The sequence below is a fragment of the Leptonychotes weddellii genome, chromosome 6, assembly GCF_054177405.1.
Source record: "Leptonychotes weddellii isolate Sample4059 chromosome 6, ASM5417740v2, whole genome shotgun sequence".
NCBI lineage: Eukaryota > Metazoa > Chordata > Mammalia > Carnivora > Phocidae > Leptonychotes > Leptonychotes weddellii.
This window is the reverse complement of record NC_138374.1, coordinates 1,535,696-1,557,619: the sequence shown is the minus strand read 5'-3', so window position 1 is coordinate 1,557,619 and position 21,924 is coordinate 1,535,696. Positions and strand designations below refer to the sequence as shown.

Sequence of the window (21,924 nt, the reverse complement as noted above, 5' to 3'; positions counted from 1 at the left end):
GACTTTTCATTTTGTTAAAAGTCCTTTCAAAGAACAACATTTAATTTTGATGAAGTACATGTATCAATACACTTTCTTTTATGGTTCAGGCTTTTGGTGTCATATCTAAGAAATCTTTCCCTAATTCAAGGTTAAAATCTTTTCTTTTATGTCTTCTTTCAGAAGTTCTAGGGTATTTTGTTTTAGAATCAGGTCTATAATCTATTTTCAGTTAATTTTCGTATATGATGCAAGGTATTGGTTAGGGTCTCTTTGTTTATTTTAAAGATGGATTGTTCCTAAACCGTTTATTGGAAAGGCAAGTTTTCTCTATTAAATGCTTTTGCAGCTTTGTCAAAAACAAATTAACCATATATGTGTGTGTCTATTTCTGGAAGGTCTATTACTATGTTCTATTGATCTTTGTTCCTATGGGTTTGCCAATTATATAACACCTCCATTCCTGTAGCTTTATCATAAGCATTCAAATCAGTTATGTATGATTCCTCCGCTTTTTTTTTTTCAAAACTACAGTGGCTATTCTCCTTTCTTCAGCTTGTCAATTTCAATAAGCTGGGATTTTGTTTAGGTTTACAGAGATTATAGATCAATTTGGAGAGAACTGATATCTTAACATTATGGAGTCTTCCCACCCATTAATACAAAATATCTCTCCATTTATTAATGTCCTTGATTTCTCCAATCAATGTTTTGTAGTTTTCAGGACATATGTTTTGTTAGGTTAACCTGTAAATATTTCATAATTTGAGTGCTTTCATGATACTGCTATTTTATTTTAATTTCCAATTGTTCATCACCAGTAATGCAGGAATACAATTGAATTTTCACATTGACCTTGTGTCCTGCAACTTGCTAACCTCACTTACGAGAACTGGTAGCTTTTCGTAGACTCCTTGAGATAGACCATATGGCAATCATTTTGTCTGTGTATTGTCTGCACTTTGTATGCTTTCCAACATTTTCTTTTTGCCTTATTGCATTGGTTAGGACTTCTAGTAAAATTTCACGTAAGAATGGGGAAAGCACAAACTCTTTCCTTGTTCTCCATCTTAGAGAAAAAACATCAGGCATTCACTACTAAATATAACATTAGCTGTGACTCTTTAAAAGATGTCCTTTCTTAGTTTGAGGATATTCCCTTTAATTCCTAGTTGACCTCAAGTGGCTCAGTCGGTTAAGTGTCTGCCTTCGGCTCAGGTCATGATCCCAGGGTCCTGAGATCAAACCCCGTGTCCTGTTCCCTGCTCAGTGGAGAGTCTGCTTCTCCCTCTCCTTCTGCTGCTCACCCTGCTTGTGCTCTCTTGCTTGCTCTCTTCTCAAATAAAAAAATAATTCCTAGGTGACTTAGAGCTTCGTTTGTTATTTTTTTAATCTGAATAGATGTTGAGTTTGACAAATGAATTTTCTGCATCTGTTGAAATGATCATATCACTTTTCTTCTTTATCCTTTTGATAAAGTAAATAACATTGATTTGCTAATGTGGAACCAGCATTGATTTCCTAGAAAAAGCCCTGCTTGGTCATGATGTATTATCAGTTTTATATATTGTTAATATCACGTTGAAGACATTTGCATCTCTTTTTATGAAGTATATTGGTCTGTAATTGTCTCTCTTTGCACTATTTGGTTTCCAAATCAGACGAATGCTGAATGAATGAATGAATGAATATTGGGCAATGTTATTCCTGCTTTTATTTTCAAACAAGTTTACTTAAATTTGGTACCATTTCCTCCTTAAATATTTGGTAGAACTCCACTGAAGCTGTCTGGGTCTAGAGTGTTCTCTCTTGGAAGGATTGAAATTATGAATTCAATATTTTTAATACATATAGTACTATCGTGTTTTCTACTTCTTGAGTGAGCACAGGTAGCTGTGACTCAAATAATTTGTCTCTTTCATTTAAGCTGTTTAGTGTCATGAAGTAGTTTATAATATTTTCCTGTTTCATTTTTATGTTAAGATCCATAGTGACATTCCTCTTCTGATTCCTGATGTTAATAATCAGTGTTGTCCCTCTTTTTTCTTTTTTATTCTTTTTTTTTTTTTTTAGGTAGGCTCCACACCCAGTGTGGAGCCCAATGTGGGCTTTGAGCTCACAACCCTGAGATCAAGACCTGAGCAGAGATCAAGAGTCAGATGCTTAACTGACTGAGCCACCCAGGCATCCCTCTCTTTTTCTTTTATTCTCTATAGCCAGGGGTTTGTCAGTCATACTGACCATTCTATAAATAAATAAGTAAATAAATAAATCAATTGGTTTCATTGATTTTCTTTATATTTTTCTGTTACTAGTTTCTTTGATTTCTGCTTTTGTCAATACTATTTCCTTCCTTCTGCTAGTTTCAGGTTAATTAGCTCTCTCTCTTTTCTAGATTTTTAAGGTGGAAGCTTTAGATCATTGATTTCAGACCTTTCTTCTTATTTTCTTCATTTTTCTTTTTTTTTGATGAGAATATTTAAGATCTGGTCTCTTAGCAACTTTAAGGCATATAATGCAGTATTTTTGACTATAATCACCAAGCTGTACATCCGATCCCCAGAAGGTATTTGTCTTCTAACTGCAAGTTTGTACAATCTGACCAACATCTGCCCAAACCCCCACCCCTAAACTTGGTGACCACCGATTTACTCCCTGTTTCTATGAGTTCAGCTTTTTTAGATTCTGCATGGAAGTGAGATCATACAGTATTTGTCTTTCTCCATCTGACTTATCTCACTTAACATAATGCCCTCAAGGTCCATCGTGTTGTCAAAAATGACAGAATTTCTTTCTTTCTCATGGCTGAGTAATAATTCCATTGAGTATATATACCACATGTTTATCCATTATTCCCTGGGATTAAAAGACACTTAGATTGTTTCCATACCTTGGCTATTGTGAATAATGCTGCAATAAACATGGGAGTGCAGGTATCTCCTCAAGATCCTAATTTCAATTCATTTGAATATATACCCGGAAGTGGGATGGCTGGATCATAGGGTAGTTCTACCTTTATTTATCTAACCTTAATTTTATCTAACCTCTATACTCTTATCTAACCTTATCTTTAACCTTAATTTTAGGGTTAACCTCTATACTGTTTTCCTCAGTGACTGCACCAATTGACATCCCCACAAAGAGTGCAAAATGTTTCCTTTTCTCCACACCCTCACCAACACTTATTTCTTGTCTTTCTGATAATAGTTATTCTGACAGGTGTGAGGTGGTATCTCATTGTGGGTTTGATTTGCATTTCCCTGATGCCAAGTGATGTTGAGCACCTTTTCATGTGTCTGTTGGTCATCTGCATGTCTTCTTTGGAGAAATATCTATTTAGTTCCTCTGCACATTTCTTAAATGGATTGCTTGTTGTTGTTGTTACTGAGTTGTAGGAGTTCTTTATATATTTTGGATATTAACCCCTTAACAGAGGTATGAGTTGCAAATATTTGCTCCTATTCCATAGCTGCTTTTTCATTTTCTTTGTTGTTTCTTTTGCCGTGCAGAATCTTTTAAGTTTGATGTAGTCTTACTTTTTAATTTTTGCTTTTGTTGCTTGTGCTTTTGATGTCATATCCAAAAGCTAGTTGCCAAGACCAATGTCAAGGAGTTTTTTCTCTGTTTTCTACAAGGGGTCTTACAGTTTCAGGTCTCATGCTTAAGTCTTTCTCATTTTTGTGAGTATTGTAAGATAGGGGTTTAATGTTATCTTTTTTTATTGAAGTATAGTTGACATACAACATTAGAATAGTTTCAGATGTATGACATAGTAATTCAACATTTATACAGTATGAAATTTCATTTTTCTGCATGTAGTTATCCAATTTCCCCAGCACTATTTATTGAAGAGACTATCTTTTCCTCACTGAATATTCTTGGCTCCTGTGTCAAATATTAGTTTACCATATATGCAGGAGTTCATTTTTGGACTGTTTATTGGTCTATGTCTATTTTTATGCCAGTACCATGTTGTTTTGATTACTGTAGCTTTGTATTATAATTTGAAGTCAGGACATGTGATGCGTCTGGCCTTGATCTTTTTTTCCTTGGGATTGCTTTGGCTATTCAGGGTCTTTTGTGGTTCTGTAAATATTTTAGGATTTTTTTCTATTTCTGTGAAAAATGCCATTGGAATTTTGATAGAGATTGTATTGAATCTATATATGGCTTTGGGTAGTATGGACATTTTAACAATATTAATTCTTCTGATCCATGAACACAGACAAATGTTTTTCCATTTGTTTGTGTCTTCTTCAATTTCTTCCATCAAAGTCCTATGGTTTCCATAGCACAGATCTTTCATTTCTTTGGTTAAATTTATTTCTAAGTATCTTATGGGTTTTGATGCTATTGTGAAAAGGATTGCTTTCTTTATTTCTTTTTTCAGATAGTTTAGGAAATAAAAAATAGAAATAGTGAAATAGAAGAGCAACTGATTTCTGTATGTTGATTTTGTATCCTGCAACTTTACTGAATTTATTGATTAGTTCCAACAGATTTTTGGCTTAGTCTTTAGGATTTTCTTTATATAAGATGATAACTTTGTATAAGATGATATAAGATGGTATACAAACTGTCTTTGTAAAAAAAAAGACACTTTTACTCCTTTCTTTCTGATCTGGATGCTTTTTCTTTCTTTTTTTTTCCTTTTGCCTGATCGTTCTAGCTAGGACTTCCAGTACTATGTTGAATAATAGCAGTGAGAGTGGGCACCTTTGTTTTGTTCCTGAATTTAGGGAAAAAGCTTTCAGCCTTTCACTGTTGAGTGTGATGTGAGCAGGGGGGGTTGTCACATAGGCTTTTATTACGTTGAGATATGTTCCTTCTATACTCATTTTGAGCTGATAGTTTTTATCATGAAAGGATGTTGTATTTTGTCAACTACTTTTCCTGCATTTATTAAGAGGATTATGTGATTTTTATCTTTCAGTCTATTAATGTGACACATCACATTTATTGATTGGCAGATGTTGAACCATCCTTACATCCCAGGGATGAATCCCAGTTGATCATGGTATATGCTTCCTTTAATGTGTTGAATTCAATTTGCTAATATTTTGTTGAGAATTTCTTGTTTTTTAATATAGGCATTTTTAATGCTATACATTTCTGTCCAAACACTGCTTTAGCTATGTTTCATAAGAAGTTTTAAAATTGACTTTCATTTACCTTCAATTCTAAATATTTTTAAATTTCCTGTCACTTCCTCTTTCAGCTATACATTACTTGGCATGTTCTCATTTAATTTCCAGATATTTGAAAATTCTCTAGAATTGTTTTCTATTAGTGATTCCTAAATTAATTATATTGTGGCAAGAGAACAAATTATATATATTTGATTATTTAATTAAAATTTGTTGACTTGTTTTCTGGCTAAGAATATGATTTATTTTCATGAATCTTCCATATGCACACAAGAAATACATATGCTATTGTTAGGTAGAGTGTTCTATAAATGTCGATTTAATCAAGTTGGTGGATAGTATTGTGTAATTTCTCTCAATTTTTACTGATATTTTGCCTTCTTGCTCTGTGAAATCCTGAGAGATGAGTGCCAGCATCTCGAAGTGCTATTGTGTCTATTTCTTTGTTCAATTCAACCCATCCTTGTTTCATGCATATTGAAGTTCTCTCACTAGATGCAGACACATTTAGAATTGTTATGCCCTCCTGGTATGCTTTTAAGTATGTTTTGGTAGTTATGTAATGTCCCTTTTCATCCCTGGTAATAGTTCATTCTCTGAATTCCAATCTACCTAATATGAATACCCCAGCCTTCTTCTAATTTATATTTGCATGTTGTATATGTTCTATGTTCTTACTTTTATCTACTCTATTTCTGTATTTTTTAAATGAGTTCCTTGTGGACATGATGTACTTGAGGATGAACATCTGCCTTTAATTTGGAAGCTTACACCTTTGTACTTAAATCTATCATCTTTTAGTTATTATTTTTTAAAATATTTGTTCCATCTGTACTTTGATCCTTTTCTTCCTTTTCCTGCCTGCTTTTGGGTTATTTGTTATGTTTCTAATTTTATCTCCACTATTGTTTTAGTAGTTACAACTTTTTAAATAAATTCTGAGTGTTCACTCTATGCTTTATAGTATGTATTTATTTTATCAGAGTTTGCCTTCAAATACTATTATAACACTTATTGTATGGTGTAATAGCCTTACAGTTCTGTATTTCCAGTTCCTCCCTTCCATTGTTTGTGGCTGTTGACATATATTTTGATTTTACCTATGTGATACACATATATTATTTCATACTGCTTATTCTTTATACAGTTAGTTATCTTTTGGAGCAATTTAAAAAAGGGAAAAATATTTTTTACCTTACTGTATTTTATCTCTAGAACTCTGTATTTCTTTTTGCACAGGTTAGCTTCTCCCTGCTATTACATTACTTCTGCTTGATAAGCTTCTTTATAATTTCTTGAACTACAGGCTTACTGACAATGAATTCTCTTCAGCTTTAGTTTGTTTGGAAAAAATATTTATTTCACCTTACTTTTGAGAGCTGTTTTTGTTTGGTATAAAGGTCTTGACTGAGAGATTTTTATTTCAGTCTTTTAAAAATGTCATTTTATGCCCTATGGCTTATATAGGTTCTGACAGTAAAACTCCTACAATTTTAAGATTTGTTTCTATCTATGTAATGTGTGTTTTTTTTTAATTGTCTTCAAGATTTACTTTTAATCTTTGAATCTGAAATTTGAATATGATTTGTCTAGTTTTCAGTCTTGGAGTTTGCTGAGTTTGCTGAGTTTGGAGCCATGTTTTGATAAGTTTGATAATTTTTTTCATCACCTTTGGTCATTATTTCTTCAAATATTTTTTTCTGCCATGTTTTCTCTCTTTCTCCTCAGACTTCAGTTATATGGATATTAAACCATTTGTTATGTCATAGTTCTGGGAAAGTATGCTCTATTTTTTTCACCTGTTTTCTCTTTGTGTTACAATTTCAGCAATTTCTAATGACCTATCTTTAAGTTCACTCATTCCTTCCTTAGATGTATCACATCTACTCATGAATCCATCAAAGTAATTCTTCATTTCTCATACCATGCTTATTTCCTAATATTTCAGATTGGTTCTTTATTATATTTTCCATATCTGTGATGAAATTCTCTATCTATTCATGCAGTTTGCCCTCCTTTTCCATTAACTCAGGAAGATATTAATCATAGTAATTCAAAGTCCCTATCTAGTAGTGCCAACATCTGTGTCATCTGAGGATCTGGCTCTGTTGCTTATTTTATCTCTTGATAATGGCTTATCATCTCTTGCTTTGTTTGTGTGTCTTGTAACTTTTTAGTTGAATGCCACACATCATGAGTAGAACAATAGAGTGCAGTGAATAGGATTTACTCCTATAAATGGGCACCCCTTTTCTTCTGTGAAGCTGCTAATGAATGAGGTGTGTCAGTATATTTGGGTGTTGACCTGGATTTGGATTTTGTTGCTGCAGTAGCCTTCAATGCCCCATAGGCTTCAAAATCCTTTAACAATGCCTTTTGCTTAGGCTAAGTTCTGGGGTATCTGACAGACTTTCTTAATATTTGTGCTCTCCTCCCTCAATTTTCAGCCATCCTCATATTCCTGCACCACAGAAAAGGGTCACTCTCCATGTCTTGCCCCACAGCACTGGCAAATGGCTATTGCTCTCATTCACCTGCTTAGTGGGCAGCAGCCTTGGTCCAGTCTCAGGCCCAGATAACCTTCTAATCTGGGCTTCAAGTAGGAGAGTTTCCTAATGTTTCTGCTTCTTTTAACAAAGTTGAGGGATTTTGAAAGAGTTTGTGCTCATGTTTCTCACTTCTCTTCTCCCCAGTTATATCAGTACATTTTGAGGTTATCTATTCAGATTATAATTACTATTGTAATTCTTCTCCATCAAGAATATTGCTTAGAATTTTTCACTCATTCCTGTAACCAAATTAACAAATATTTGATATGACTGATGGATTATTGATAATTACAGATATTTTGAAACCTGACTTATCCCATTCATAGTTTTTGCTTTAGATGAATTTCTCAGCTGGTGGAGGAAATTAAATAGAGACTATAAATTTTTATTATACAAACTTTTCCCAAATTTCTCATATTCTATAAAAGGATTCTGAAGTGTCATGATTTTCTAAAGTGTTAGTGCTGTCATGATTTGGAAATTAGAGGAAACATAAGATCGAGTCTGCTTTTTAAAATCTAACTGGTGATTGCTTGAGAAAAGAGGACCAGCACATTCTAAATAACCATATAAAAGTAAACAGAATCAAAACATAAATGGCACAGCGAAAGAATAAAAACAGATGAAAACAAAGGAATTACAGAGAACACACTGATGGTCACCAGAGGGGAGGTGGGTGGGGGGATGGGTTAACAGGTGATGGGGATGAAGGGGTGTACTTGTCCTTGTGAGCACCAGGTGATGTATGGAAGCGTTGAATCACTATATTGTACACCTGAAACTAATATTATACTGTATGTTGACTAACTAAAATTAAAATAAAAACTAAAAAAATAATAAAAACAAAGGAATTACAAAATACCATTAAAAACAGGATATAGCAGAAGAAATATAAAAATAGGAAAACAGATATAAATATGCTTAACTACATCTTTAAAAGGCAAAGGCAGAGACTGTGCCTTGAAATAGTTAACCGGAGCTTAAAACAAAAGACAAGGCAAAACTTTCAGGACAGGTAACATGGGGGTGTGGCAGAGCTGCAGAGGTAGAAGAGAAGTAGCATTCGCTGTAGACAAAGTAGAATTCGAGGCAAAAACTTTGGTGTGACAAAGTTGATCCGTTGCTTATTTGAGAACATCTTTCCCTTGCTTATGCATGTGTAGGACTTCCCTATTGGAATACATTTCTTCAATCACAGACTTTTGTCCTCATAATTCTCTAAAGCTTCCCCACCAACTATGACATCTGGTGCTGATGAATGATGTGAAGCTACGTCCACTCCTGTGTCAAGCAGTGCCTCTCGCTCTCATACAATTTATCAGGTCATAGTGAGCAAGATACACGGCATGGCCACATTGAACACTCCTGCGGCTCTCGGTCTTCCACGGAGGTCAGATACAAATAGATGCATTGTTTGCTATTTCACATATCACCACCTCTCATTATTCTCATCTCTTGTTGTCCCAGATACACATGCTTGAGACTTTTCCTATGCTGTCTTCTGTCATTACATCCAGAATCAGCTCTTCTCTTTAAAACTGTTCAAAACTTCCCTTGCATTCTTGTCTCATGTCTATCTTTCTGCATGACTTTACACCTTAGCCAGCTCCCTTTTGATCTTATCTTTTGCTGCTTTTCTATAACACTCCTTTTTTTTCCTACTAAGGTAAACCAAGTTGATTTATCCAACATATTTACAAGTTCCTGTGCAAGAACCTCTCCCTAGGTTTGTTTCTCTTCCACGTCTTTTGAGTAAATGAATCTTTTATGAAGCAGAATATGTTCAGGCTCCCCACCTCATCTTTCATTGGCTCTCTCTCTCTCTCTCTCGCTGGTCATCTTTGAATGAGGTGGCTTGTTTTTTTTCCCAACAAGATGTTGGTAGAATCAGGTTTTTGATCTTAAGCTGAAGGGCGATGGTATACAGACAACTTTTAGATCTCCATGTTCCACCAAACTATTATTTCATGCATCTTTACTGGACAGAGGCTGAATTAATTATCTTCCCCTCCCATTGCTGGATACCTGAATCTAAGTAATTTTATTTCTGAGCAGCTTGAGGAACTCTGCAGTTCTCATTTTTATAAGTATGGTCCAGAGACTCCTTAGGAAGTATCATTTCCACACTGGCCCTGCCTTCTCTTCTGCTTGCTATTATCCTAAGATGCGGTGCAACCCCTCTCCTCCCTGGGAAGTTGGGCTCCCAGTGCTACATGGGAGAAAGGGGATGTCGGTGGAGGAGATACAGTGAAGACACCACCCTAAGTGTGGAGGAGCTCCTCAAGAGGAGAGAGTGTCTGTGCGGGGGGCACACTGCCTCTCCTCCCCAGCAGTCTTGCCTTGAATCAGTTTCCGAGGTCTGCGGATGAGTGAATCCTGGCTTATTTCTCAATTCAACCCATTCATACTGTAATTAGGGATAATTCCTTAAAAAGCCGCTAAATTATTCATTAGAGACTTAAGTTTCTAGTACAGCTGTAACTTTGCATATTTTTAAATGCTTGGATTTACTTTTCAATGAGAAAACACTCTGTCTTCTCTGCTCCACTTTGCTGAAGGAACCAGGGATCCTGAGCCAAGGAAGGATGGAAAATTCCACAACACTCTGCAAAGAGCCAGGGGCTTACACACCACATGGTTCCAGTGGGATAATGGGATTCATCTTGCAGAGCCTGGGTCACTTGCCCCATCCCTGCCCCTCCCCATCTACTTCTGCAGTGTAGCCACACTCAACCGCTTGTGATGACCGGACACAACATTTCTCATGTGTTTGTGTCTTGGGACATTCTACTCCCTTGGTTTGGAATTCCATTCCCCTCTTCCTGCCCTGGTAAAGTTCTGCTAAGTCTTGGAGATGTGTTTCAGGTGGCATCCCCCCCCCCGGGTGGGGGGAGGCTTTCCTGATGATCCCCTCCCAAGAATCTCCTCAAAGGTCTGCAGAGAGCATACAAGATCCATGTTGCGTATTTTATCTGCTGACTTGGCTGTTCCCCACTGGAGCATGACCTCCTTCCCAGCACCTTGCATGGCTGGCAGGGTGGTGGTCCAGTGAATGAAGGCAAGAATATGATATTAACAATTAGCTTCCATGAATAAAGGCAGCCAATGAGCTTTTTTCAGATCTACCTATGATGGCAGATCATCACTATTACTGCAACATAAGTGCATCTAGTATAAAGTGAAATGAAGTTAAGTCCTTTATAATATTTACTAAACTTTAGATGACTTATCCAAATTCACAGCTGTTCTAATATTACATGAGACCCTGTTGCTATGCAGTCAACCAATAATATATTGGGTTGTGTGATATTAACATGAGGCTCAGAGGTCACCCACCCTGGCATCTCTACCTGTTTCAACCTCTAATTCAGTTGAACAAATGACATGCTTATTCAAACAAAGCTGCTATCTAGTGTCATGTCATTGGAACTCATGGTGTATATTGACATCGTACTGCATACAAAACAACACTGCATACAAAACATTACTTCAAAAATGATTATTACACAAAATTACTATCTACCCAAAAAAGGAAGATGAGCTTCACCACTAGACCTATTTAAAATGAGGGAGTTTGACTCATTCTTCTGGTTCATTTGGAGTTCTAATGGTATTCCTTTGATTAACTGGAAACAGATCGATAAAACATATCTATGATATGAGGCCATTTACCTATGAATATAACCATATATAACAAGATTGATCAACTTAAAATATCAACTATATAACATATTTATACATGATACATTAATATAAGATACGCAATATGTTTTATATGTAAAATGTATAGCTATATAATAAAAATTAAATATAATATCTAAATTTATTGATTTATAATAGGATATAAAATTTAATAGAAATTTTTGAGAGAGAGAGAGAAAGCATGTATGAATGAGTAGGTTGTGGGGGTGGGAGAGGGGCAGAGGGAAAGGGAGAATCTTACACAGTTTCCACACCCAGCGGGGAGCCTGACACAGGGCTTGATCTTATGACGCTGAGATCATGAGCTGAAATCAAGAGCATGCTCAAGCAACTGCACTGCCCAAGCACCCCTTAATAATTACTTTTAACAGTATTCTGAAAATTGACCTGTAAAATGTTTCAATGCATTTTTATTTTCTTGTTAACTATGGTGAACCTGCAATGATGTATCTGCTCTTTTAGCTGACCTGGAGCTGACCTCACCTCCTGCAATTACCACTTTAGGCCACTAGGCTCCAAAGATAGAACAAAATCCCCTCCCTGCTTCTCTGTTAAGCAGTTAGTAACATATAAACAACCCCCTAAATATGTTCTTTAGTTACAGGATATTTAATGCATGCTTTCCAGAATAATAATTCCTAAAAATTCTGAAATTTATCAAAAAATCAAAAATTTTTAGAGTTTGGAAATTTTAGAGTTTGGAAACTCCCATCTCAAACATGCATTTAACTGTTTACCTCTGGGGCAGACACATTTTTCCCCAAAAGATAAGTAAGAGTGTAAGTGTTATATTCTTATGGGTTATAAGTTCAAAAAAAAAAAAAAAAACAGGGAAAAATAAAAGCAGAGATTTTACAGATGGTAGACCAGGTCAGAATGATTATTCTATCATCAACCATGTTAGTAAGAAATATTGTTTTATTTTGTCCTTTAAAATAGAGTAGTCAAAAGTCAAAGGTAAAATGAGTATCAATATGCTTTGAATAAAGTATGAGCTGTTTGCCACACAATAAACAATATCCATATGAGAGAAAAGGTATAAGTTGCCATAAGTTTCTTCAACTGGATATTTAGCACATTCGCAGTATGGGTTTTCTAAGAAGAGGAGTAGGTATACTGAGAAATGTCTCTATGATACTCAAGGATGGTATGCAAAGTCATGGAATCCTTACATAACATGTGCAATCTGATCATCTTTTATGGTCATTAAATTAAATGGGAAACAGGATCACCTTAGTGTAAAGTGCTTATAAATGTATGTATGATATGCATTCAGATTTTAATAACTCAGTAATGCACAATTACAAGGACAGAAGGCAAGGTTCAGTCAAGAATCATTAAAGCCTGTGAAAAATACAAATAGTTGAGTTGTTCTTCCTGATTTATTACTAAACAAGATCTATAGCAAATTGGAATACGTAAGGTAGGCAAAGAGAGAAGAAAATAAATATATCTCCTAAAACCAGCACTGCATTATCCACAGGAACATGTCCTTATTACTAAATTTTAGAAACACACATTGATAAAAGCTTGGTAGGTAGGAAATTACAGGAAGATAATGTAATTCTGAAGTCATAAAATATTCCATAATGGAAGGCGTTGCAAGATAATCTTGGCATGGACAATGCTTGCTTTTATAATATGATCTATGTTAAGGTGATTTTAAAAATCAATTTAAAAATTCATAAGATGATTTTATTCTCCTGTTGCTATACAGGTTTATTATACAATCTTTCATCCAGAGATTATTTCATGGGAGTCTGTTCCAGGACAAATGTTCTTTTAGGCCACTAGGCTCCAAAGATAGAACAAAATCCATCTTCCAAACAGGATATTTTTATAGGCCCTTCCCAATATCACCCCCAGCATGTGGGCAAAATTCACAAACATCTCACAAGTGCCCCTGTCCTGCAGACCAGGGAGCTTTGCTACGTGCCCCTCACCCTAAACAAGTAACATGTGGGCAATTAGTGCTCCTGTTAAGGGCTATCAGCAGAGATTTGGTCCAATTTTAAAAACTGAGCACTGAAAAATAGGATTCTATCAAAATCCCCTCAGCCATCGCTTCTCGGCCTTTTGGCTAAGATCAAGTGCAAAATCCCCTCAGCCATACTTTTCATCCTAAAAACAGATTCCATAGTCTAAAAACACAATGAATGAGCTACTCAACACTCAATTTCTTTATAAAAAGGAATCATGCTCATGAAAAAAATTATAACTTGAAATAATCATTTCATTAAAATGACAAGTACAGTTTTCATACCCAAAACTAACGTATAAAGCAAAAACAAAAAGTAGTATATATTTGGGGCACCAACCTGCTATTGGCTGAGGCGCTAACAGCACACTGGGAAGAGGCCTGGAGGCAGGAGCTGGTCTGGACAGAGACAGAGCGACTTGATTTGCCAACAGATGAGGCTTTTCATGCCCATGGAACAACATTGACTCCTCAGGATATATCCACATTGAGTCCAGAGCAAAGGAATTATTAAAAAATATCTGTCCAAAAATAAAGCAAGCATAACATTTAAGACAAGACACATGATAAAAGCTAAACACTGCTATAAAATAGTTCCATTTCTTACACTGATCAAATATTGGAGATTCTTTAAGTGGGCACTCTCTAGAAGTATCATTCTAAAACCTAAAGATCCATGGAGCTCTGACACCAATCACTTTCTAGATAAAGTCTCGTGGGCTGGTCTTCAACCATTGACTCGGTTAATTCAGCCTTGCAGCCAGTTTTGCAGATTGAAGAATCACCCCAGTGAGGTAAATAGTGTGTTGTAGAAAAGTCACCATATTACTTGCCTTTAGCTTTCAGGTAAACACAGTGTGGCCTTTAAATTTGAATCCAAAAGCTAAGAAAATCATCAGAAAGATGAACACTTAAAGCAACAGCAAGAAAAATCCGCTCATAAAACTTATACTTAAATTATATAATGTTTAAGACTAGATTTTGATCAATGCTTACAGATCTAAAAACTGAAAAAAATTTTAAGCTGGATTCTGTTTCAGAGGTAGAAATTTTATATTGTTCCACAGAATCCAATTTTTTCAGTTAAAACAAAATGAACCCCCACCTCTGCTGGTGTTTCTGAACAGACTGATCTTATTCTGAAAAGGTTTCTCTCTAGACCTAGATATTGCAATTAGAAAACACACAATCTTTTCGTTGTTATGCAACTACCCAACAAATTAATAATTAAAGGTCCATTTATCTAATTAAATGACCTGCATTTTACCTTACAATTAGGTATCCTTTTGTCAATCCAACTTTTCCCAATAGGAGGTGGAAGAGCAGATGGGCAGACGTGTGGGAAAATGGGTACCAACTCCACAGCGGAAGAGGGAGACAGTCCTATGGATGGAGAATGGCCACCGCACAGCCACTGAAGCCCAAGAAAAGATAAGGGAGGGCACATTAGCCTAAACAGATCAACTACTTTATACCACAAGATGCTGGGATAGCTGCTTTAAGAAAAGAATTTAAAAATGTATGTATTCGATTAGGAGAGAAATTCCTCCTTTCAACAGTGAAGAAAAACCATAAATATTCACAAATTTTAAAAATGTATAAAAGTTTTCATATTTGAATCATCACAAAGCATCACCAACATTGCATTCTTCGATACTGAGAAAGAATTTCTAAGCACAAAGCCATGAGAATATGGTAAGAAATGGGTTTCTCAGGTGGCGCCTGGGTGGCTCAGTCGTTAAGCGTCTGCCTTCGGCTCAGGTCATGGTCCCAGGGTCCTGGGATCGAGCCCCGCATCGGGCTCCCTGCTCTGTGGGAAGCCTGCTTCTCCCTCTCCCACTCCCCCTGCTTGTGTTCCCTCTCTCGCTGTGTCTCTCCCTGTCAAATAAATAAATAAAATCTTTAAAAAAAAAAAGAAATGGGTTTCTGTCCTGAGATAATGAGAAACCACAATGGAAAGATGAAATGCTGGGTATTCCTTTTATTATTCTGGAATTCTTTTCACAAGCAAGCAGGGAGTTATATTTTATGATAATCCTTTCAATGCAACATTTTGTATTAATTACACTTATCATTTAAAAACCAACACAACTAATATTCTCAAAATAAAATTAGCTCAGGGCTTAGGATTCAAAGTTTCCCAAGGTTCACAAATGCAAATACATTCCAAGGCAAAGAAAATGTAAGTGAGCTTATCACACAACTGAAGATCCCAATGCACAGAATAAAATAGCAAACATTGAAAGGGGGCAGACAATTTAGGAAACAGTCTCCCTAATTCAAATAACTGAGTCTTTAGGAGACAGTCTCCCTAATTCATCAGTGGAGAACTAATAAGATCATTGTTCAATGGTGTGGAACACTTTGATATCTATTTGTTTTAAAATCATAGAAGCGTCTTTGATTTTCCTGTTAATGTGAAAATATTCTTCTGGTTCTAAATATTGTTATTTAACAGAAAATATGTAGCACAAAAATATTTAAGAGATAAGGTTTTTTGGATTTTTCTTTTTAAATTTACACACACACACACACACACACACACACACACACAAATGCAGTGTTCTCTACAGAAAAAAATTGTAGTTCCTTGACATTATATACCTCTAGTGGTAGGACTCTGATATAACAACACTTTCAAAACATCAAAAAAGCTACCAACATTTATTCAATAAAACCCATATGAACTGCATCACACATCAAAATGTGATATTTAGTACCGCATATGTGATGTATCATTAAGTCTAAAGACCAATTTAGGAGGAGTTTAATAACATCTTTTAGAAAAGCTCACAAGATAATATTGGAATTAAATTAATTAAATGATGTATTCTAACACACCGCTCATTTGAATATGCTAATGAGGACAATCTTTGGAATAAAATACATGTTATTCCCTGATTTAAATACATCTGCATAGTTAGATAGCAAACAATGGATCTTGCCAAAACCAGCCTGCCCTGCTCTGTTGCACCATTAATCAAAGGTACAGTCACTTTTTCTTTTTAATTCCACGTTTTAAACCCCAAACTCTTCCAGCGTGCAATATGGCATTAGCTAATTTGGTGGACTCAGGCTGACCTAGGGTGGGAGGGGAAATCACCGGCAATATTTCTCAATAATAAAGGCAGGATTTCCTTGCCGTCTTCCATTGGTTTGAATTCTCCTAAGCATTGTCCTGAGTCTATTCTCAAAAAAAAAGCCCAGATCAGAATCAGAAATAGCTATTGATCCCCAGCTTGCTTTTCAAGTCTGGCAGAGACTGTAAAAGTATTAACTTCTCTGCGAGAAGTCAGCTACGGTAAGCGGCGGCAACGCTGGGCTCCGGCGGCCGCTCCTTCAGCACCGCGCTCTGGACAGCGACCCCGGCCCCGGCGAAAGTTGTGGCCAGCGCGGTCCCAACTCTGCAGCGCCCGGCCGAGGGACCGCGAAGACGTGCCGCGAAAACTGCCGAGAGGCAGAACGCGACGTCGAAGCATGAACTTTGTGGCCGATGCATGGCTGCCGGGCTGCGCCCTGAAGGCACGGGGAGCCTTCCGCGGGGCCGGCAGGCGCGGGGTCGGCTGGGCGCGAGCCGCAGGGCCAGGGCCGCCCCGGGGCCAGGTGAGGGCCGCGCCCAGGGGGCGGAGGGGCGCAGCCGGCGACCCCCGATCCGGGGGCCGGGGACACGTTACCTGCCCGTGGAGCAAGGGGTAGTGGTGCACGGCGGCGTGGTCTGGCGCAGAGGGCAGTGGCAGCAGCGGCAGCAGGGGCTCGCCGGGGGCTTGCCAGCCAGGCAGCCCCGGGAGCAGCGGGCCGGCGGGGGGCTGCGCCGAGGCGAGCAGCACGGGCGGGGGCGCGACCCCGGCGCCCAGCCGGAGCAGCCCGGCCGAGCCAGGAACCATCCAAACCCAGGGCGGCGGCGGCGGCGGCGGCGGGTCTGCATTCATCGGCCAGAGGAGAGGATGCCGCCGCCGGGGCTGCTGCTGCAGCTGCCGCCGCCGCCGCTGGAGCCTGGCGCCCACCAGCATCCTGCATCCCCGCGCGGGCGGCGGCGGCGGGGACGGCGGGGGCGGCGGGCGCCCGAGGTGCGGGCCGGCGGCGGCGCGGGCTCCGGAGCCAACTCACTTGGTTCCGCGGCGCGGCCGCTCGCTCCGCCCCTGCCCCGCGCGGGGAGCCCCTCCTCCCTCCCGCCGCCCGCCGCCCGCCGCCCGCCCCTCCGAGCGCGGCCGCCCGCGCCGCCGCCGCCCCCCCGCACCGGGCCAGGCGGGGCCCGCGCGCCCCCCGACTCCCGGCGGCGGCAGTCCGCGCCACACAACCCCCTCCGGAGGCCGCCGGGCGCCCGCAGCTCCCCCTGGACCCCGCGGCGGCGCGGGCGGGCGGGCGGGCCGGGGGCGCGGGCGCGCGACCCGGGATCCCGAGGATTGCTCCCCCGGCTCCGGTGCGGCGCGGGAGGCCGCCGGCTAGCGCGGACGGTGCGCACGGAGGGGCCGCGAGCTCGGCCGGACCCGGGAGCGGAATGCAAGCGCGGCGGCGAGCGGAGGCCCAGGCGGCGGCGCCGGAGCCGGGCACGTCCTGCCGCCGGGCGGGGCTGGGGGCGCGGGCTGGCACTGCGCCAGCCGCCCTCTGCCTGGCTTAAGCAGGGCCAAGGTCTCAGGGCCCTGAGGGGATACTGGCTGCAGACCTGACGCCAGGCGGCATCCATCGCCACTGGGCGCGGGTCGATTTCTCTGTTGGGAAAACCTGCCCAACACTTCCCCGAGCCGCCAGCATGTCCTCTGTCCCGGCGGCCCCTACCCCACGCCCCACTCGCTCCGTTGCAAAGCAGCAGAGGTCGCCTCTGGGCCTTTGCACAGGATGGCCCCATGATCGGACTGTGAGCTGCTCCTAGACTCTTCCGGGCGCAGGACTGTGCTCCTCCTTTACCCTCCGCAAGCGGCTTCTGCTGTGCACCCTGAGCTGCCTGGGACTGAGGACGGACACCTCCTCCTAGGACCCTCGCTCAGCCCAGGGCACAGCCCACTCCTGCAGAGTGAGCAGGTACAGCGCCGGTCACAGGCAGTCACCGCCAGGCGGCGCATCCCAGCCGCTCAGGCCCACCTCCTGCCGCAGACCCAGGTCCCTTGGAGCGCCATCAGCTTCACCTCCGTGTGATCCTGGCCTGCAACAGCAGCTCCGAGACCTAGCCCAGCCCTGGGCAATCCGTGTGCCAATAAACTGCTTAGGTCGCTGAGCTGGAGAAGCCCACCAGCAGTTAGCAGGGTCCGTGCTTCTTTGCAGCATTTGATGAAGGGGCTTCTTGCTACGAAAGTAGAAAGAGGGTGCGGAATTAGGGTGCATGCATTCAAAAGCATGTATGGAAAGCTTCCCCTGACCTGGAGGGACAGCATGCACCCACCCACCTACACCCATAGACACAGCTGGGACTCCCCAAAGGTGTTTTCTCATCACCTCTGAACTGGTCTGCTGACCACCCCCCTGAGATCAGCTAGCGCACCAGGGTGCTTTCAATTTGCTTCTAGCCTTGTGTGCTCATCCTAATTTGCTTAATTTCCTCCTGGCCTGGCATGATTTCTTGTAGATCTGGGCATATGCTAATTTACATAGCTGGCATCCCCGTACTTTCCTCCATGCAAACCAGTTTTCAATTAGCAAGTTTAGCTTTCCCTTTGATGCAAAAGTACTGGCAAGATTTTGTTTTTTCTCACCTAAAATCAGAAAGCTCTGCAGATTAGAGGCTGTTACTATTCAGCTTAAGCCCTTAATTCAAGTGCATATATTTGTATGTGCATGCACAGGGGATACCAGTGTCGATCTTGATGGTCACAGCCAGACTGGGGTTTGGGGGCAGGCATCTTCAGCAGGCTAATGTGGACCTCTTAAAGGATCCTGTTTGAATCGGAGTTTTTGCCCCTCCTTATCACTTGGAGGCTGGAGACCGGGGACCGTTGGTGGCAGCCCAGTTTGCATGCTGCCTTTGGCATACACAGATGGCCACATGCACTGACCCTGAGCTCCTGCAGAGGCAGGTTTAGCCATCATCTGCTTCATCAGGCACCTGGGGAGGAGTCTCACCCCAATCGTACACAGCACTGTCCTTGGAGTGGTTCTTCTAAAGTCAGCGTTTGTCACCTGGTGAAATTTATTCCCTCCCTGGGCATTCCAGTGTCCTGAGTGCACAGTGCCTTGGGCAACTGCTCCGCTCTGAATGAGAGCTGGAAAATCACAAGTAACTGTTCACTCAAATAACCTCAAAGTAGTCCAAACTCCTTTGCCATTTCCTGCCATGAGCTTCACCGTATTCATTTATTATAGTGCTTTTAATTTTTTCATGTACCGTGCTAAATTCTAGGGACATGGCCTAGGATAACACAGATGCAGTGATTTCCACTAATAAATTAATAGATAGGATGGGGGGGGGACGCAGGAGATGGGCTCATCTCTTACTTCTGGTTCTTGATTCAATCAGATTCATCTCCAGGTTCGCCCCACACTCCCCACTCAACCGGTAGACACCCTAATCCCAGTGGGGATTTAAAGGACTCTCTTAAATCAGGAAGCCCTGTTCTCCTTGAGGACCTGAAATCAGGGGAACACCCATCTGAGAGGGGAGGCTCTGGGCTGGGTAGACCAGCATCACTGGTGTGCAAGTCTACTTACTGGCAACGCCCCCCAGCAGGTCTACCCTGGGCAGCGCACATGGCTAGCACCCCACAAATCAGGCCCTTTTTCTCGGTAAGAGGTTTTCTTTATAAAGGGTTTTATACACAATTAGGGTCAAGTTCTTCTAACCAATAAAAACAGCCTTAAGTTTGTGTTATTCAGGGGGAAAACCAGCAGAAATTTCTGGCTAAGATGAGACAGACAAACAAGCGGAGATTCACACCATGAAAAAAACGTGAATTATTGACGTATGCTAATGAGTTCTGAATTGTTTATTACCGTTCAGGAAAAAATAATGTTGGGTGTTGGGGAGAGATCAATGAAATAAGATTTTGCAGACTGTAAAAGGTTTTTTTTTTTATTCCAAGTTATTTTACTCTGTTTTCCTAAGTAAAAACTAATAGAATCAAAAAAAAAAATGAGACAGATGAAAATAGTCCCTTCCAGGCCAGCAGAGTTAAAATACCCACCCCGCCGGGGGAACAGGAAGGAGGGGGCGCCCCGGGGATGTCACCTTGGCAGCGCCCCTCCCACCCCCCCGCACTGCCAGAACATCCTCCCCAAACAGGCGTGGATGCCACCTAGTCCTTCCCTCCTGAACACTCACCAACTGTGGCAGGATGAGGCCCTGGACGGAGGCCAGGAAAGCTGCCGTCACAGGGGGAGCCCGGCGGCTCCTGGAGGAGCGAATGCAACGCGGTGCCTGACTCAGTGTGGGGTCAGAACGAGAAGCTGCAGGAGTGGCTCCCCAGGCTCTGGTGAACTTGGGAGTCTCTGCAGCCGAGCCGCCCGCTGGAGGTGAGGACTTCGGGGGTGATGACCGGCCACGAGGACAGGGTGGCCTCAAGCACCATGACTCTGAAGCCTCCGTGGGACACCCAGAAAGATGCGCTCTGTCTGTCTCAGCTGGACACTCAGCCAGGAGTTTGGGAGCAGGGTTGTGGAAGGGGTGCAGAACTGGGATTGAGGGTGAGACTGTCTACAGTCCCTGGGGTCGGGGATGGGCGTGGGGTGACCCCAGGGGAGCACAGAGTGGGGAGGAAGAGGCCACTCATGGGGTCGCGTGTTGGGGAATGAAGGTCCCTAAAAAACACAGAGAAGTAAACCAAGGCAGGCGGTGGCCCCAAGGCATCGTGGACGGGCAGGAATGTGCATGCTTGATAAAGGGTACTGTTACCAGTTTTACTATAAAAGCATCGCACTAGAATATCTAGAAAACAGGAAAACATAATGAATCAAACCCACTCAGAGAAAAAGAATGTGAACTTCCATGTCCTCCCTTCCATAACTTTTTGTCCTACTCATCTCTCTCTCTCTCTCTATATATATATATATAATGTGATCATGTATCTTGCATGAATATCACATAGAGCGCATCCCATAATGTTGCATTTTTTAAGATTTTATTTTTTTATTTATTTGTGAGAGTGTGCACATGTGAGAGAGAGCACGTGCACAGGCCAAGAGGGAGGGGCAGAGGGAGAGGGAGAAGCAGACTCCCCACTGAGCAAGGAGCCCAGGACCCCGAGATCGTGACCTGAGCCAAAGGCAGACGCTTCACCAACTGAGCCACCCAGGTGCCCTTATAATATTGCATTTTATATTAGACTGTATCTTACAACAAAAGTTTTAATTCAGCTTATGCTATATATAACTTTAAATCTTATTTTTCACTCAACTTCATAGCATGAGCATTTCTCCACATTGTAAAAAATTCTTAGAGGAGCCCACTTGTCAACAGCAGAGCCGATCCCTCACTGAAGATGTTTAGGAGTTAAGGTACCTGTGCCCTAATGAGAATTCAGTAGCCAATTGTGGAACAGCAGGGGCATCCCCCTCGACCTGTCACTCATTTTGTAGTTACAAAAATCTACTCACTTATCCATCCATCCATCCACCTAGTCATTCATCCGTGACATGTGTAAAA

At 41.1% G+C, this 21,924-nt stretch overlaps 1 non-coding gene across 1 annotated transcript in view; it reads right to left on the bottom strand.

Annotated features, from left to right (window-relative positions):
• LOC102727496 (uncharacterized) overlaps positions 1-17,152 on the bottom strand; it is a 43,461-nt gene extending 26,309 nt beyond the window's left edge. Inside the window, exons 1-3 of the transcript XR_014146120.1 lie at positions 17,030-17,152; positions 14,623-14,769; positions 13,696-13,876 (exon numbers count right to left, since the gene is read on the bottom strand). This is a non-coding gene — a transcript (uncharacterized LOC102727496). The remainder of the gene's footprint in view (positions 1-13,695; positions 13,877-14,622; positions 14,770-17,029) is intronic.
• Between the last annotated feature and the right edge of the window lie 4,772 nt (positions 17,153-21,924).